Here is a 14,365-nt window from a genome sequence, read left to right as displayed (position 1 = left end):
AAACAGAATCCAACAGCACATTAAAAGGATCATACACCATGATCAAGTGGGGTTTATCCCAGGAATGCAAGGATTCTTCAATATACGCAAATCAATCAATGTGATACACCATATTAACAAATTGAAGGAGAAAAACCATATGATCATCTCAACTGATGCAGAGAAAGCTTTCGACAAAATTCAACACCCATTTATGATAAAAGCCCTGCAGAAAGTAGGCATAGAGGGAACTTTCCTCAACATAATAAAGGCCATATATGACAAACCCACAGCCAACATTGTCCTCAATAGTGAAAAACTGAAACCATTTCCACTAAGATCAGGAACAAGACAAGGTTGCCCACTCTCACCACTATTATTCAACATAGTTTTGGAAGTGTTAGCCACAGCAATCAGAGAAGACAAAGAAATAAAAGGAATCCAAATCGGAAAAGAAGAAGTAAAGCTGTCACTGTTTGCAGATGACATGATACTATACATAGAGAATCCTAAAGATGCTACCAGAAAACTCCTAGAGCTAATCAATGGATTTGGTAAAGTAGCAGGATACAAAATTAATGCACAGAAATCTCTTGCATTTCTATACACTAATGACGAAAAATCTGAAAGTGAAATTAAGAAAACACTCCCGTTTACCATTGCAACAAAAAGAATAAAATATCTAGGAATAAACCTACCTAAGGAGACAAAAGACCTGTATGCAGAAAATTATAAGACACTGATGAAAGAAATTAAAGATGATACAAATAGATGGAGAGATATACCATGTTCCTGGATTGGAAGAATCAACACTGTGAAAATGACTCTACTACCCAAAGCAATCTGCAGATTCAATGCAATCCCTATCAAACTACCATTGGCATTTTTCACAGAACTAGAACAAAAAATTTCACAATTTGTATGGAAACACAAAAGACCCCGAATAGCCAAAGCAATCTTGAGAACAAAAAATGGAGCTGGAGGAATCAGGCTCCCTAACTTCAGACTATATTACAAAGCTACAGTAATCAAGACAGTTTGGTACTGGCACAAAAACAGAAATATAGATCAATGGAACAGGATAGAAAGCCCAGAGACAAACCCATGCACATATGGTCACCTTATCTTTGATAAAGGAGGCAAGCATATACAGTGGAGAAAAGACAGCCTCTTCAATAAGTGGTGTTGGGAAAATTGGACAGGTACATGTAAAAGTATGAAATTAGAACACTCCCTGACACCATGCACAAAAATAAACTCAAAATGGATTAAAGACCTAAGTGTAAGGCCAGACACTATCAAACTCTTAGAGGAAAACATAGGCAGAACACTCTATGACATACATCACAGCAAGATTCTTTTTGACCCAGCTCCCAGAGAAATGGAAATAAGAACACAAATAAACAAATGGGACCTAATGAAACTTAAAAGCTTTTGCACAGCAAAGGAAACCATAAACAAGACCAAAAGACAACCATCAGAATGGGAGAAAATATTTGCACATGAAGCAACTGACAAAGGATTAATCTCCAAGATTTACAAGCAGCTCATGCAGCTCAATAACAAAAAAACGAACAACCCAATCCAAAAATGGGCAGAAGACCTAAATAGACATTTCTCCAAAGAAGATATACAGATTGCCAACAGACACATGAAAGAATGCTCAACATCATTAATCATTAGAGAAATGCAAATCAAAACTACAATGAGATATCATCTCACACCGGTCAGAATGGCCATCATCAAAAAATCTAGAAACAATAAATGCTGGAGAGGGTGTGGAGGAAAGGGAACACTCTTGCACTGTTGGTGGGAATGTAAATTGATACAGCCACTATGGAGAACAGTATGGAGGTTCCTTAAAAAACTACAAATAGAACTACCATACGACCCAGCAATCCCACTACTGGGCATATACCCTGAGAAAACCATAGTTCAAAAAGAGTCATGTACCAAAATGTTCATTGCAGCTCTATTTACAATAGCCAGGACATGGAAGCAACCTAAATGTCCATCGACAGATGAATGGATAAAGAAGATGTGGCACATATATACAATGGAATATTACTCAGCCATAAAAAGAAATGAAATGGAGGTATTTGTAATGAGGTGGATGGAGTTAGAGTCTGTCATACAGAGTGAAGTAAGTCAGAAAGAGAAAAACAAATACAGTATGCTAACACATATATACGGAATCTAAGGGAAAAAAAAAAAAAAAGGCCATGAAGAACCTAGTGGCAAGACGGGAATAAAGACACAGACCTACTAGAGAATGGACTTGAGGATATGGGGAGGGGGTGGGGTGAGATGTGACAGGGTGAGAGAGTGTCATGGACATATATACACTACCAAATGTAAAATAGATAGCTAGTGGGAAGCAGCCGCATAGCACAGGGAGATCAGCTGGGTGCTTTGTGACCACCTAGAGGGGTGGGATGGGGAGGGTGGGAGGGAGGGAGATGCAAGAGGGAAGAGATATGGGAACATATTGTATATGTATAACTGATTCACTTTGTTATAAAGCAGAAGCTAACACACCATTGTAAGGCAATTATACTTCAATAAAGATGTTTAAAAAAAAAAAAATTGAAACCCAAATATAGAACAGTTCTCATTTGGAGCTAGGAAAATCAAAAGCTGACATAATCCAACCTTGATTATTCATGAGGCAGATAATTCTTTCATCTCTTTTGTTCCTTACTTTGTTCCTGTTTTTCAGATTTTTGTTTCCTAACATTTGAGAAAATAAGGCAATGACTTTAATAAGTCAGCAGATGGAGATGTTGAGCTATCCTTGTTAATGTGACAAATCAAATTAGTGGTTCCAAACTTTAGTTGGTATGGGAATAACCTGGAGAATGAATTTAAAATGAAGATTCCCAGTCTCCACCCACAAAGTTAATTTAGTAGGCCCTGGATGGGGCCGGGGAATCTGAATTTTAACACCCCTTTCTCCCACTCTGCCACATGCCCCACTTCATCCTCTGCAAGTGATCCTGGTACAGGCTGGCCCATGAACCAAATTTGCAGAAGTGATATTTGAAGCCATATGTATATATGAAAACATTTAGAGAAAGAGTGCAAGCCAAAAAAACAAAAACAAAAACAAAAAACGAGTAAAACCAATTCCTGGGGAACTCCAGCATCTAAAGGTCGATTAGAGGAGAAAGAGCTGGCAAAGTGCTGAGAAGCTGCCACGATAAGAGGAACAATAGAATGTGTAGCTGTGGAAGAAGCCAAAGGAAGACAGAATGAGGGAAGAAAGAGTGGGCGATAGTTTTGACTGTTGCTGAGAGTCAAGTGAGGTGAGGACCAGAGGACGTCCATTCAATTCAGCAACACGGAGGTCACTGGTCACTTCAGAGCGATCACCATTTTGAATTAGTGGGAGGGGCCAAAGTTGGTTTAAAGTGGCTTAAAGCACACATGGGAGGAGAAGGAATTGAGGCAACAAACTTAGATAATTCTTTCTAGAACTTTGGCTGCTAAGAGGAAGAGACAGGACAGAAGCAGTTTGTTTGGAAATAAGGCTCAGGAATTAAGCTGAGAGAGTTGAGTATTTGTAAATGTTAATGGGAGGGATTGAGCAGAGAAAGAGAGAAATAATGGATAATATAAGAATCTTGGAAGACAAGAGGCCATAGAAGTTAGATCACAGGAGGAGGGACATCTTCCTTAGTCTAAGAGGAAGAGAGGATGGACACAGATGCAGGTAGGTTGTAGGTTGGATGGCAGGAGTTTTGGGGGTTTCAGTCTCAACTATTTCCTCAGAAAAAAATAGGAAGAGGAACAAATACTAAGCATGAAGGGAGGTGGCAGGGTTGAAGGTTGAATAGAGTAGAAAAGGCTTACTGGAGACAATGAATTGGCTAGAGGGAAATGGGAGAATCTGGGGCAATGTTGAGGGCCCAAATGAAGCCAGAACTCATAAATTTAAATGTTACACATTTGCCCCATTGGGTAATTTTCTTCAGAGGCACCAGAGCTGGGGTAGGCATAGAGAAAGACAGTTGGATTTTTGCAGGAGTAACACTTTGCCAGACAAATGCAGTGGAAGCACAGGTTGTTATTTGCAAGAGACTGAGTGAAGTGATGGAATCTGAGTCTAAGACAACAAGAGTGGGGCTCATGGAGAGAGGAAAAGTATATAAAAAGGCAAAGGATTGGAAGTTCTTATGAGTCTGGCAAATGGTTATAGTGGGAACAGATGAGACTGAGCTAGAAAGGTAGGAGGAATTGGTTTGAGGGTAGGATTTCTGCAGGAGGAATTCTGAAGGTGGAACAGCTTCAGGTATGGCCATAGGAGTTGGAGGACATTGCATGGAGTGCAGGGGCAGGTCACTTTAGACAAGAATCTTAAGGAACGGAGAGGCCAAAGGACGAAGGCAGCAGGAGTCAACATGAGAAGATTGTGCCAGATGCCATAGTGCTCAGTGAGTGAACAGGAGTGACCAAGAGGTTCATATCAAGGCTGCTTGGGACGTCTGCCTAGAAGATTAACTTTCCAAATTAAGCTTCCTTTTTAACTATGATTGCAAAAATATCAATAGTTACATATAATCTTATCCTTTTCAGACCTTCTTAGGAGGCTCCTTTGTTTTGGTGAATGGAGTAATAGAGGGGATGCAACAAAAGCATGAGAAAGTTATCTTGTTTACAAAAGAAAGTGATAGAGGAACACAAAAGGGAATATCCAGGGTAATAGGAAAAAGGAAAAATAAAGGTGTAGTGGGGAGGCGAGCAAGTAGGAGACACAGTGGGGGGGAACCGGCAGCTGCCATGAAGCTCTCCTATAGGGTCTTGGAGGGAAAGGGCTCCCTGGTTAAAGGGATGTCTAGGAAGTTGTTCTCTTTGATGTGCAAAGTGTCAGTTCACTAAACTTAATAAAAATCAATATAATTTGCCAATTATAGGCAGAATTGGATGGGATAAGGAATGAGACTGGCCTTAAGATTGTGAAAGCACTGACTACCTCAAAGGGTCCTTCTAAACCAGTCTATGCAAACAGTTTTCCTTTTGATTAAATAGCTGTCAACTTCTCAGATCCTTTTTTTTTTTTTTTTTGGCTGCACTGCACAGCATGCCGGATCTTGGTTCCCTGCCCAGGGATTGAACCCGTGCCCCCTGCAGTGGAAGTGTGAAGTCTTAACCACTGGACCGCCAGGGAAGTCCCCTTAGATCTTCTTTTGGAAATACTTCCTTAAGGACTCAGATGCTTTCTACATAACCTAAGTAACTCTTCTATTTGAAAGAACTGTTATATTTCCATCTAAAAATCTACAGTTGTTGATAAAATACTACTTTTACTTTTTAAAATAAAATTTTAATTTTTTATGTTAAATATGTCTGGTGTTGGTAGGCATTCATATGTTTGATATTCAGGAAATACTACACCAGTGACTCAACAAGTACCCATTATAATATTATCAATGTCGATAGCTTATATCTACTGAGTACTTGCTATATGCTGTTGAGTACCTAACTAAGAGTTTTTACGCATTTATTTCACTTTTCTAAAGGAAAAAATTCTGAGATAAATACTATTATTATGGCCATTATGTTAGTGAAGAAAGTGGAGGCTTAGAGAACTCAAGTCATTTGACCAAGTTCTCACAGTTAATAAGTGGCAGAGCCAAATTTAATTTTGTCCTAGATTTTCATGTCACATTTTAAACCGTTTGAATGAGTTTCTCCTTGGGTAATATTATACTTAACTTCTGAGATTCTTTTTGGAATTCTTCTTGGTAGGAAGCAGTGATTGCTAGCTACTCACCTAAATCCTTGTTCTTCTCTTCCTGGGCCCTCAGCTTGGCAACATTTGCCAGTCTTCCTGACTGTTAGGTGTGACCAGGTGACTAAGTTCTAACCAATAAAATGCGAGCAGAAATGATGTGTCAACTGCTTAGATCTTCCAAGCCTAGCCCATAAAAACCTCCATCCCAGCCAGCTAGAAGGGGAAAGAGTATGGAGACCACCCCTAGGGCAAACTTGGAAGTCACATGTTGAAGATGGCAGTTTCTATCAGCTTGGGTCCCTGACTGACCACATGGATGAAAACTGGCCCAAGGACCTATTCACTTGCCCAGCACTGTTATAGAAGAAATAAAATTTTTGAGTCATTATATATGCTTGGATTTCTCCCAGTAAGAGTCCATTTTAGCTAATGCAAACTAGGTAAAAAAATGAATTTCAGTTATGTACCTCTATATTGTTCAGAATTGCATTTGGCTGCATTTCACATAGTGACTAACCAAAAAAAAATACACACATCCCAGCAGAGATACAGGGAGGTGCAAAATATGAAAGAGATTTGTTTTGGTTTTGTTTCTTTTTTTTTTTTGGCTGCACTGTGCTGCTTGTAGGGTCTTAGTTCTCCAACCAGGGGCTGAACCCGGACCCTCAGCAGTGAAATCACAGAGTCCTAACCACTGGACCACCAGGGAATTCCCATGAAAGAGACTTGTGATAGGTTATGTGTAAAGATGGCCACAATAATCCCTCCTGTCCCTGTATGCACAGACTTTTGCACTGTAACTATGCTGTTCCTCCCACCAATTTACTGGAATTTATTTCTCCACTCTTTTTTTTTATTAATTAATTAATTTTTTTAATTTTTGGCTGTGTTGGGTCTTCGTTTCTGTGCGAGGGCTTTCTCTAGTTGTGGCAAGCGGGGGCCACTCTTCATTGCGGTGAGCAGGCCTCTCACTATTGTGGCCTCTCTTGTTGCGGAGCACAGGCTCCAGACGTGCAGGCTCAGTAGTTGTGGCTCACGGGCCCAGCTGCTCCGCGGCACGTGGGATCTTCCCAGACCAGGGCTCGAACCCATGTCCCCTGCATTAGCAGGCAGATTCTCAACCACTGCTCCACCAGGGAAGCCCCTATTTCTCCACTCTTTAAAGCTGGGCTTCACTATTGGAATAGCTTTGGCACATGGAACACATGCAGAGGCTTAAAAACTGTTTGTGCTTGCCCTCTTTTGGCTTCAGTTGGAACCCTGAAACCTTAATGTGAATGGGCCTGAGCTAGCCTCTTGGAGAGCCCACTTAGAGGAGAACTGAAGCACCGTAGCCAATAGCCTGCATATCCCCAAACATGTAAGCAAAGACATATTAGATCATCCAGTCCCCACAGACCTGCCAGATGACTGCTGCCACATGAGTTACAGGTGAGATCAGCCCAAAGCAACGACCCATAAAATTGTGAACAAATAAAATGGTGTTTGCTTTTAGCCACTAAGCTTTAGGGTGGTTTACTATGTAGCAACAGATAATTGATAGAAGTTAACAGATATCGTGGACATAATAAGATCTAATTTAATTAGAGTCCTAGATAGAATGAAGAGAGAATAGCTAAGAATTTTCCATAAAATTTGTTTCTATGAAACAAATGAATCTACAGATATATGAAGAACCAAAGGGGACACATAAAAAGAATCCACACCTAGACTCATTGTAATGAAACTAAAGAACACTAAAAAACATAGTAGCAAGACAGAATGTTCAGATCATATAAAAATGAACTACAATTTAATAAACTGCCTATGAAGCAACAATAAGCAGACTTCTTAACAGCATCAATGGAGGCATATATTTGAACTGCTGAGAAAAAATATCAACTCAGAAAATGATTTTTCAAGATAAAAGTTATTTCAGGAAGAAGGAAAAGGATGCCAGAAGGATGATGGTCTAAGATCCAAAAAGGAGCATTTTCTGAGTGCAGAAATTGGCAAATACATAAGTAAATTATCAAGTGTCTGTATATATTATTACAATAATAATAGTGTCTAACTTCAGGGATTAAAGCCAGAAATAATGGATAACAATAGTGTATATATGTATACACTGGGATGTATATATATCATGACTGGAAAGGGATGATTGGAATCAAAGTGTTCAAAGGAAAGCTGTTCAAAATGAAATTGAAGAGTTCCCTGGTGGCACAGGGGTTAAGAATCCGCCTGCCAATGCAGGGGACATGGGTTCGATCCCTGGTCTGGGAAGATCCCACATGCCAAGGAGCAACTAAGCCCGTGTGCCAAAAGTGCTCAGCCTGTGCTCTAGAGCCTGCGAGCCACAACTACTGAGCCCGCATGCTGCAACTACTGAAGCCTGTGCGCCTAGAGCCCGTGCTCTGCAACAAGAGAAGCCACCGCAATGAGAAGCCTGTCTGCCGCAACGAAGAGTAGCCCCCACTCACCACAACTAGAGAAAGCCCGCGGGCGGCAATGAATACCCAATGCAGCCAAAAATAAATTAATTAATTTTTAAAAATTCTATAAAGAAAACGAAATTGAGTAATTTTAGATTTTAAGTGTGAATGGTAAACTACAAGAATTAGAAATTGAACATATAATTTCTGAATGAGTAGAGGTGAGTAAAATGTGAGATTAAAACAGAAACAAAAACACTCCATTTAACACAAAGCACACAAGAGAAAAAGAAAAGGTAAGGAAAAAAAAATAAAGTACTACCTGGTAGGAAGAAGCCCAGAAGTGTGAGTTAGTCACAGTAACTGTTAACAGACAAAACTTACCAGTTAAAAGATAAACTATTATATTGTATCATAAAACAAAACCACATATGCACTACGGGATACACATGAATATAAAAGGATATGGAAAGTTTGAGAGTAAATGGATGGGAAAACATGTCCTAGATAAATATTAAACAAAACAAAAAAACATAGAGAAGTTTTATTAATATCACACAAAATAGAATTTTTATACAAAAAGCATTATTAGGATCACTACATAATGATTAAAGGTTCAACTGACAGGGACCGGCCCATGGAGCTGAGGTGTCAGCGCAGCCATTTCTCACTAGGCACTCTGATCTGAAGTGCCGGGTGCGAGGCCTCTGCATGAAGCACCCTGTGAACAAGTGAAACTAGACAAAGCACAAAGGAAAAGAAAAAAAAAAAGCAAGCTGCAAACCCTCTGAAAAAAGTGCCTCTACACCTCTAGTTCTTGCAGAGGTTGGTGTCTTCAGTGGAGTCTCCTATTGCAGGGGGACCTTCAAGATGATGGAGGAGTAAGATGCAAAGATCACCTTCCTCCCCACAAATACATCAAAAATACATCTACATGTGGAACAACTCCTACAGAACACCTACTGAATGATGGCAGAAGACATCAGACTTCCAAAAGGCAAGAAACTCCCCACGTACCTGGCCGTGAGGCTGACAGGGTATTGGTGCTCCAGCCGGGTGTCAGGCCTGAGCCTCTGAGGTGGGAGAGCCGAGTTCAGGACATTGGACCACCAGAGACCTCCTGGCCCCACATAATATTAACTGGCGAGAGCTCTCCCAGAGATCTCTGTCTCAACACTAAGACCCAGCTCCACCCAACGGCCAGCAAGCTCCAGTCGTGGACGCCTCATACCAAACAACTAACAAGACAGGAACACAACCCCACCCATTAGCAGAGAGCCACCAGTCCCCTCCACCAGGAAGCCTACACAAGCCACTGAACCAACCTCACCCAAACCTCTGTTTTGGGGGCAGACACCAAAAACAACGGGAACTACAAACCTGCAGCCTGCAAAAAGGAGACCCCCAAATAAAGTAAGTTAAACAAAATGAGAAGACAGAGAAATATGCAGCAGATGAAGGAGCAAGGTAAAAAAACCCACCAGACCAAACAAATGAAGAGGAAACAGGCAGTCTACCTGAAAAAGAATTCAGAGTAATGACAGTAAAGATGATCCAAAATCTTGGAAATAGAATGCAGAAAATACAAGAAACATTTAACAAGGACCTAGAAGAACGAAAGAGCAAACAAACAATGATGAACAACACAATAAATGAAATTAAAAATTCTCTAGAAGGAATCAATAGCAGAATAACTGAGGCAGAAGAACAGATAAGTGACCTGGAAGATAAAATAGTGGAAATAACTACTGCAGAGCAGAATAAAGAAAAAAGAATGAAAAGAATTGAGGACAGTCTCAGAGACCTCTGGGACAACACTAAATGCACCAACATTCGAATTATAGGGGTCCCAAAAGAAGAAGAGAAAAAGAAAGGGTCTACGAAAATATTTGAAGAGATTATAGTTGAAAACTTCCCTAAAATGGGAAAGGAAATAGTCAATCAAGTTCAGGAAGTGCAGAGAGTCCCATACAGGATAAATCCAAGGAGAAACACGCCAAGACACATATTAATCAAACTATCACAAATTAAATACAAAGAAAAAATATTAAAAGCAGCAAGGGAAAAGCAACAAATAACATACAAGGGAATCCTCATAAGGTTAACAGCTGACCTTTCGGCAGAAACTCTGCAAGCCAGAAGAGAGTGGCAGGACATATTTAAAGTGATGAAAGGAAAAACCTATAACCAAGATTACTCTACCCAGCAAGGATCTCATTCAGATTTGACAGAGAAATTAAAACCTTTACAGACAAGCAAGTTAAGAGAGTTTAGCAACACCAAACCAGCTTTACAACAAATGCTAAAGGAACTTCTCTAGGCAGGAAGCACAAGAGAAGGAAAAGACCTACAATAACAAACCCAAAACAATTAAGAAAATGGTAATAGGAACATACATATCAATAATTACCTTAAATGTAAATGGAATAAATGCTCCAACCAAAAGACACAGACTGGCTGAATGGATACAAAAACAAGACCCGTATATATGCTGTCTACAAGAGACCCACTTCAGACCTAGGGACACATACAGACTGAAAGTGAGGGGATGGAAGAAGATATTCCATGCAAATGGAAATCAAAAGAAAGCTGGAGTAGCAATACTCATACCAGATAAAATAGATTTTAAAATAAAGAATGTTAAAAGAGACAAGGAAGGACACTACATAATGATCAAGGGATCAATCCAAGAAGAAGTTGTAACAATTATAAATACATATGCACCCAACATAGGAGCACCTCAATATATGAGGCAAATGCTAACAGCCATAAAAGGGGAAGTACAGTAACACAATCATAGCAGGGGACTTTAACACCCCACTTTCACCAATGGACATATCATCCAAAATGAAAATAAATAAGGAAACACAAGCTTTAAATGACAGAATAGACCAGATAGATTTAATTGATATTTATGGGACATTCCATCCCAAAACAGCAGAATACACTTCCTTCTCAAGTGCTCATGGAACATTCCCCAGGTTAGATCATAGCTTGGGTCACAAATCAAGCCTTGGTAAATTTAATAAAATTGAAATCGTCTCAAGTTATCTTTTCCAACCACAATGCTATGAGACAAGATATCAATTACAGGAAAAAAACTGTAAAAAATACAAACACATGAAGGCTAAGCAATACACTACTAAATAACCAAGAGATCACTGAAGAAATCAAAGAGGAAATCAAAAAATGCCTAGAAACAAATGACAATGAAAACATGATGACCCAAAACCTATGGGATGCAGCAAAAACAGTTCTAAGAGGGATGTTTATAGCAGTACAATCCTACCTCAGGAAACAAGAAAAATCTCAAATAAACAACCTAACATTACACCTAAAGCAATTAGAGAAAGAAGAACAAAAAAACCCCAAAGTTAGCAGAAGGAAAGTAATAATAAAGATCAGATCAGAAATCAATGAAAAAGAAATGAAGGAAACAATAGCAAAGATCAATAAAACTAAAAGCTGGTTCTTTGAGAAGATAAACAAAATTGATGAGCCATTAGCCAGACTCATCAAGAAAAAAAGGGAGAAGACTCAAATCAACAGAATTAGAAATGAAAAAGGAGAAGTAAACACTGACACCGCAGAAATACAAAGGATCATGAGCGATTACTACAAGCAATTACATGTCAGTAAAATGGACAACCTGGAAGAAATGGACAAATTCTAGAAAAGCACAACCTTCCAAAGACTGAACCAGGAAGAAACAGAAAATATAAACAGACCAATCACAAACACTGAAATTGAAACTGTGATTAAAAATCTTCCAACAAACTAAAGCCCAGGACCAGATGGCTTCACAAGCAGAATTCTATCAAACATTTAGAGAAGAGCTAACACCTATCCTTTTCAAACTCTTCCAAAATATAGCAGAGGGAGGAACACCCCCAAACTCATTCTACGAGGCCACCATCACCCTGATACCAAAACCAGACAAGGTTGTCACAAAGAAAGAAAACTACAGGCCAAAATCACTGATGAACATAGATGCAAAAATCCTCAACAAAATACTAGTAAACAGAATCCAACAGCAACAGCACATTAAAAGGATCAAACACCATGATCAAGTGGGGTTTATCCCAGGAATGCAAGGATTCTTCAATATACGCAAATCAATCAATGTGATACATCATATTAACAAATTGAAGAATAAAACCATATAATCATCTCAGTAGATGCAGAAAAAGCTATTGACAAAATTCAACACCCATTTATGATAAAAGCCCTGCAGAAAGTAGGCATAGAGAGAACTTCTCTCAACATAATGAAGGCCATATATGACAAACTCACAGCCAACATTGTCCTCAATGGTGAAAAACTGAAACCATTTCCACTAAGATCAGGAACAAGACAATGTTGCCCACTCTCACCACTATTATTCAACATTGTTTTGGAAGTTTTAGCCACAGCAATCAGAGAAGAAAAAGAAATAAATGGAATACAAACCGGAAAAGAAGAAGTAAAGCTGTCACTGTTTGCAGATGACATGATACTATACATAGAGAATCCTAAAGATGCTACCAGAAAACTACTAGAGCTAATCAATGAATTTGGTAAAGTAGCACAGAAAATTAATGCACAGAAATCTCTTGCATTCCTATACACTAATGATGAAAAATCTGAAAGAGAAATTAAGGAAACACTCCCATTTACCAGTGCAACAAAAAGAATAAAATACCTAGGAATAAACCTACATAAGGAGACAAAAGACCTGTATGTAGAAAACTATAAGACACTGATGAAAGAAATTAAAGATGATACCAACAGATGGAGAGATAAACCATGTTCGTGGATTGGAAGAATCAACATTGTGAAAATGACTTTACTACCCAAAGCAATCTACAGATTCAATGCAATCCCTATCAAACTACCACTGGCATTTTTCACAGAACTAGAACAAAAAATTCACAATTTGTATGGAAACACAAAAGACCCCGAATAGCCAAGGCAATCTTGAGAAAGAAAAAACGGAGTTGGAGGAATCAGGCTCCCTGATTTCAGACTATACTACAAAGCTACAGTACTCAAGACAATATGGTACTGGCACAAAAACAGAAATATAGATCAATGGAATAGGATAGAAAGCCCAGAGATAAACCCATGCACATACGGTCACCTTATTTTTGATAAAGGAGGCAAGAATATACAATGGAGAAAAGACAGCCTCTTCAATAAGTGGTGCTGGGAAAACTGGACAGCTACATGCAAAAGAATGAAATTAGAACACTCCCTAACACCATACACAAAAATAAACTCAAAAGGGATTAAAGACCTAAATGTAAGACCAGACACTATAAAACTCTTAGAGGAAAACATAAGCAGAACACTCTATGACATAAATCACAGCCAGATCCTTTTTGACCCACCTCCTAGAGAAATGGAAATAAAAACAAAAATAAACAAATGGGACCTAATGAAACTTAAAAGCTTTTGCACAGCAAAGGAAACCATAAACAAGACCAAAACACAGCCCTCAGAATGGGAGAAAATATTTGCAAACGAAGCAACTGACAAAGCATTAATCTCCAAAATATACAAGCAGCTCATGCCTCTCAATATCAAAAAAACAAACAACCCATCCAAAAATGGGTAGAAGACCTAAATAGACATTTCTCCAAAGAAGATATACAGATGGCCAACAGACACATGAAAGGATGCTCAACATCACTAATCATTGGAGAAATGCAAAGCAAAACTACAATGAGGTATCACCTCCACCAGTCAGAATGGCCATCATCAAAAAATTTACAAACAATAAATGCTGGACAGGGTGTGGAGAAAAGGGAACCCTCTTGCACTGTTGGTGGGAATGTAAATTGATACAGACACTATGGAGAACAATATGGAGGTTCCTTAAAAAAATAAAAATAGAACTACCATATGACCCAGCAATCGCACTGCTGGGCATATACCTTGAGAAAACCATAATTCAAAAAGAGACATGTACCACATCGTTCATTGCAACACAAATATCCAGGACATAGAAAAACTGAAGTGTCCATAGATGGATGAATGGATAAAGAAGATGTGGCTATATACCATAGAATATTACTCAGCCATAAAAGGAAACAAAATTGAACTATTTGTAGTGAGGTGGATGGGCCTAGAGTCTGTCATACAGAGTGAAGTAAGTCAGAAAGAGAAAAAAAAATACCGTATGCTAACACATATATATGGAATCTAAAAAAAAAAATGGTTCTAATGAACATAGGGGTAGGTCAGGAATAAAGATGCA

This window comes from Eschrichtius robustus, chromosome 13 (assembly GCF_028021215.1).
Source record: "Eschrichtius robustus isolate mEscRob2 chromosome 13, mEscRob2.pri, whole genome shotgun sequence".
Lineage (NCBI taxonomy): Eukaryota > Metazoa > Chordata > Mammalia > Artiodactyla > Eschrichtiidae > Eschrichtius > Eschrichtius robustus.
This window is presented reverse-complemented; position numbering follows the sequence as displayed.